We start from the raw sequence: 6,000 nt of genomic DNA, 5'->3' as shown, positions 1-6,000 counted from the left end.
AAATTTCGGAAGACTGGCTACTAGCCGAACAACGTCGTGACCCCCAAATTTCGGGAATTGTCGAAAAGTTGCAAAATGATGAGCTCGCGGAAGACATCGCGAACACTTACGAATTACGGTCCGGTACACTCTACCGTAAAATTCAAAGAAGAGGCAAGACTCTCAGTTTACCTATTGTTCCAAGATGTGTTAGATGGTCTATTATTAACCATGTGCATCAGTCAATTATGCACTTAGGTTAGGAGAAAACGCTCGAGAAACTGTACGAGTATTACTGGTTCGAAGGGATGGCGAAGTACGTTCGCCGATTCATTGAGAACTGTCATGCTTGTCAAGTTTCGAAAGCTAGTTCAGGTAAGATACAAGCCGAACTACATCCTATACCTAAGATCAGCATACCCTGGCATACGGTCCACATGGACATAACAGGCAAGTTGAGTGGTAAAAGCGATTCAAAGGAGTACGTCATTGTTTTGATCGATGTGTTCACTAAATTCGTATACCTGCATCACACTCGCAAGACAGATTCCCGCAACACCATTAAAGCGCATAAACCCGCTATATTTTTATTTGGAAGTCCCTGCCGGATAATAGCAGATCAGGAAAGATGTTCTAAGGGTAATGAATTTCGAGAATTCTGCGAAAGCAAACGAATTAAAGTTCACTTGATAGCGACCGATGATAGTAGAGCCAATAGACAGGTAGAGCGTGTTATGCGTACATTGAAGATACGTTCACGACAGTAGAAACGACCGGACGGTCTTGGCAAGACGCGATTGGAGAGATACAATTGGCCTTGAATTGCACCACTAACCGCGTGACTAAAGCAAGTCCATTAGAACTACTAATCGGTAGGACAGCAAGACCGTACGACTTACTGCTACCCGACAATGTCGAGGAAAGGGAAATAGATATCTCCAACGTAAGACAACAGGCGATAAGAGAAATGACAACGAATGCTATGTACAATAAAGATAGGTTTGACAAAACTAAAGCTAAAGTGGTTAGGTTCAATCTTGGCGATTTCGTGTTACGAAAAAGTGAAGAAAGGAACCAAACTAAGTTAGACCCAAAGTTTAGAGGCCCATTGGTAATAGCAGAGGTTCTGGAAGGAGACAGATACATCCTAAAAACGTTGGATGGAAAACGGTCGTATAAGTACAGCCACGACAGATTGAGGAAAATGCCGGATAGTCGTATTCCTGCTGAGTTGGATGTCTGTAGTGATGACAATAATAGCGACCACGACGATATGAGTACCTCGATCTCGGGAGATCCTTAGCACAAAGACCGTAGCACCTTACGGAGTATGTTATGAAGCTTGGTAAAGGGGCAAGTGATGTGTTCACTCGCACCATGAGTTATAGAGTTATGAAGCTTGGTAAAGGGGCAAGTGATGTGTTCACTCGCACCATGAGTTATAGAGTTATGAAGCTTGGTAAAGGGGCAAGTGATGTGTTCACTCGCACCATGAGTTATAGAGTTATGAAGCTTGGTAAAGGGGCAAGTGATGTGTTCACGCGCACCATGAGCTATAGTGTTACGAAGTTTGGTGTGGTCGTGCGATCTAGAAAAACGAGATCCATTGGGGTGCGAAATCGAGACTGGTCCAGCATGCCGTTACGATCCGACTGATAACCTGCAGGATGCAACTATCACCTCGAATATTAAATTTTTCTTCCAAATTTCTTATTATCAAACCTACGAACAGAACTCTGTTGTTACCCTGGACCCTTGGCTTATTTGGATATTTAATCAAATTGTAAATAACATTAATTGTATCGAATCTAATGTTAGAAAATCCAATATTTTAGTTACACACGAGGACGTGTGATAGTCAGAATGGCCGTGTCGGAGATGGAGAGACACCGGAGCCTTCCGTTGAAACCGGGGAAAAACCCCTAATATTGTAGTTTGGATTTCACCATAGCCGTAGTTAAACAATCACCGTCCTTCAGCCCGATTGTAATTGCCTGCAATCTATGAGAATGAGTTTGGGTTCGAGGTGACAATCAGGCACCGAACGTAGCCGCGGTCAAGGGACGAACGTTTTTCTAACAAAGTCATGAAAAAGTCTATAGCCCTTCATAAAAAGAAATAGTTGTAATGGCACTTGACAGTAAGCATACTAACGGTTTCTGTCTTATGGCTCGTCATAAGCAGACCCTATTCTATGGGTAGGTCGATTGCCGGTTGTCGAGACATATTCGCAAAACATCGACCCGTCATAAACCTTAAACCTTGATTAACGAAAATAGGCAAACAGTCTTTTCCGTGAAGGACACTTCCAAAGACTGACTAATTAACAACAACGGCAATTTCCCTCACTCTCTGAACGAAGACTTGTCTCAACGAATATAAAAGACCTTGTGTCGCTAGAGAGTGGAGCAGTTTTTCCTAGACAGTGTCATCGTGAGAGCTTCGAGTACGATTTCATCGACTAAGATATCATTTCGATAGAGTGCTTACTTCGCGGGCTAACTGAGAGTACCACCTAGGCGTTGCCTGCGAGTAAAGAATAAAAGAGTCCCGTGGACTGCGGATTCGTTTCGAACCTAAGGTCATTATCACTCGTGCTACAAGTGCCCAATCCTGTTAATGAGTCTGTGCTAATAAACTCTCCATCGTATCACGGCTATGGCCAACCCTAATGAAAATTCATTAAATGCTCATCTCATTAATCCTGACTTCACTCCGACATCAGAAGTGGGATCAGGGCCATACGTAACGATGGAGCAACTTATGGGCATCATGCGCCAGATGACTCAGTCGCGAGGGCAAAGACCGAGTGAAACATCTACGACCGGTAAATTAAGTCACCAGGGTGAGTCGTTTCCATTTTACTCCGATTCGGGAGCCGAGCGTTCACTAATTAAAGAGTCCGTGGCCTCAAGACTTTCTGGCAAAAGAATGACTGACATATTAGTAATGCGAGGCGTAGGGAATACCGGTATTAAACATACGCCTCCCATTTGTTCATTGTGTGTATTAATGATTTTTACATCGAAGATAATTTCTCATGTTCTCGCTGATAGTTATTGAAAATATGATATCGCGACTAGTTGCGGAACTCTAAGTCTGGGTTTTGACCTAACATTACACAAAATAGCCTCGCTATGTGTAAAACAAAAATAATTAATGTCTGTAATGAAACTACTGCAAACGAGATCGTCGTTAATGAAGCGGACACTGATGTACATGGTAATAATAAAAGTCGATCAATTTCTCTTCCCGACAAATTCAAAGATTCATTCGTTACGGGTTTCCTACGTATTCGCGTAAATACAGGCCGGTTAGAAATACGATTAATTGATCCTAACATCACCGTACGAGGAAGTCCTTCTAGACTTAGCGAGGAGAACCGAAGAGCGGTACGTGAGAAAATAAGCGTTTTAATTAAAGCAAAGATCATAAGGCCTAGTAATTCGCCATTCGCGAGCCCTACGTAACTCGTGAAGAAGAAAAGGGCTCAGATAGATTACGAGTGGATCCCTGAGAGCTAAATCAAAGTACCGTCGCGGATCGGCACCCTTTACTCCTTATTGCGGATCAAGTCGCGAGATTACAAGAGGCAAGATATTTTATTAGCCTGGATATGGCCAGCGGGTTTCACCAAATTCCTATTTATCCTAATTCAGCGGAGTATACAGTGTTCGTTACACCCGACGGACAATATGAGTATGTAACGATGCCGTTCGGATTGAAAAATGCACCGTCCGTTTTTCAGAGGGCCATTTTCAATGCCCTGGGCGACCTTGCGTATTCCTACGTCGTTGTCTATTTGGATGACGTCCTAATTATTGCCGACTCAATAGATCAAGCCTTAGAGAGGTTGGACATCGTGTTGAGTATCCTTGTAAACGCCGGGTTTTCGTTTAACTTTTCTAAGTGCTCTTTCCTGAAGACGTCGATACTCTATTTGGGATATGTAATCCAGAACGGAGAAGTCCGTCCCAACCCGGGTAAAGTATATGCCTTAAGCTCCCTACCTGCGCCGACGACCGTCACACAGCTCAGGCAGTTCATAGGGCTAGCCTCGTACTTTCGGAAGTTCATCCCTAAATTTGCACAATTGTTAAAACCCTTGTACGCGCTTACGTCGGGCAGTAAAAATATAGCATGGGCGGACAGGCACGAAAAGATCAGACAAGAGGTAATCTCCGTTCTGACCGACGCGCCGGTGTTAATGCTATTTGACCCCAATTACCCAATAGGATTACATACCGATGCTAGTTCCGAAGGATTTGGGGCTATTTTGATGCACAAGGTGGAAAGTAAAAAATCGAGTAGTGGAGTACTATAGTAAAAGAACCAGCCCCGCGGAATCCAAATATCACTCTTATGAACTCGAAACATTAGCTGTCGTAAACGCCATAAAACATTTCCACCACTACCTGCATGGACGGGAATTTCTTGTTGTCACGGACTGCAATTCATTAAAGGCGTCTAAGAGCAAAGTAGATTTGAATGGGTACACAGGTGGCGGGCTTACTTGCAAACGTTTACCTTCGACATTGTGTATCGGGAGGGCAAGCGAATGGCCCACGTAGATTTCTTTTCGCGAAATCCCACAGGCGTTGACCCTATTAGATTCGACAAAATCAAAGAGAAAATGGTTAATCTGGCCGAAATTTCGGAAGACTGGCTACTAGCCGAACAACGTCGTGACCCCCAAATTTCGGGAATTGTCGAAAAGTTGCAAAATGATGAGCTCGCGGAAGACATCGCGAACACTTACGAATTACGGTCCGGTACACTCTACCGTAAAATTCAAAGAAGAGGCAAGACTCTCAGTTTACCTATTGTTCCAAGATGTGTTAGATGGTCTATTATTAACCATGTGCATCAGTCAATTATGCACTTAGGTTAGGAGAAAACGCTCGAGAAACTGTACGAGTATTACTGGTTCGAAGGGATGGCGAAGTACGTTCGCCGATTCATTGAGAACTGTCATGCTTGTCAAGTTTCGAAAGCTAGTTCAGGTAAGATACAAGCCGAACTACATCCTATACCTAAGATCAGCATACCCTGGCATACGGTCCACATGGACATAACAGGCAAGTTGAGTGGTAAAAGCGATTCAAAGGAGTACGTCATTGTTTTGATCGATGTGTTCACTAAATTCGTATACCTGCATCACACTCGCAAGACAGATTCCCGCAACACCATTAAAGCGCATAAACCCGCTATATTTTTATTTGGAAGTCCCTGCCGGATAATAGCAGATCAGGAAAGATGTTCTAAGGGTAATGAATTTCGAGAATTCTGCGAAAGCAAACGAATTAAAGTTCACTTGATAGCGACCGATGATAGTAGAGCCAATAGACAGGTAGAGCGTGTTATGCGTACATTGAAGATACGTTCACGACAGTAGAAACGACCGGACGGTCTTGGCAAGACGCGATTGGAGAGATACAATTGGCCTTGAATTGCACCACTAACCGCGTGACTAAAGCAAGTCCATTAGAACTACTAATCGGTAGGACAGCAAGACCGTACGACTTACTGCTACCCGACAATGTCGAGGAAAGGGAAATAGATATCTCCAACGTAAGACAACAGGCGATAAGAGAAATGACAACGAATGCTATGTACAATAAAGATAGGTTTGACAAAACTAAAGCTAAAGTGGTTAGGTTCAATCTTGGCGATTTCGTGTTACGAAAAAGTGAAGAAAGGAACCAAACTAAGTTAGACCCAAAGTTTAGAGGCCCATTGGTAATAGCAGAGGTTCTGGAAGGAGACAGATACATCCTAAAAACGTTGGATGGAAAACGGTCGTATAAGTACAGCCACGACAGATTGAGGAAAATGCCGGATAGTCGTATTCCTGCTGAGTTGGATGTCTGTAGTGATGACAATAATAGCGACCACGACGATATGAGTACCTCGATCTCGGGAGATCCTTAGCACAAAGACCGTAGCACCTTACGGAGTATGTTATGAAGCTTGGTAAAGGGGCAAGTGATGTGTTCACTCGCACCATGAGTTATAGAGTTA

This window comes from Bombus affinis, unplaced genomic scaffold, assembly GCF_024516045.1.
Source record: "Bombus affinis isolate iyBomAffi1 unplaced genomic scaffold, iyBomAffi1.2 ctg00000080.1, whole genome shotgun sequence".
NCBI lineage: Eukaryota > Metazoa > Arthropoda > Insecta > Hymenoptera > Apidae > Bombus > Bombus affinis.
This window is presented reverse-complemented; position numbering follows the sequence as displayed.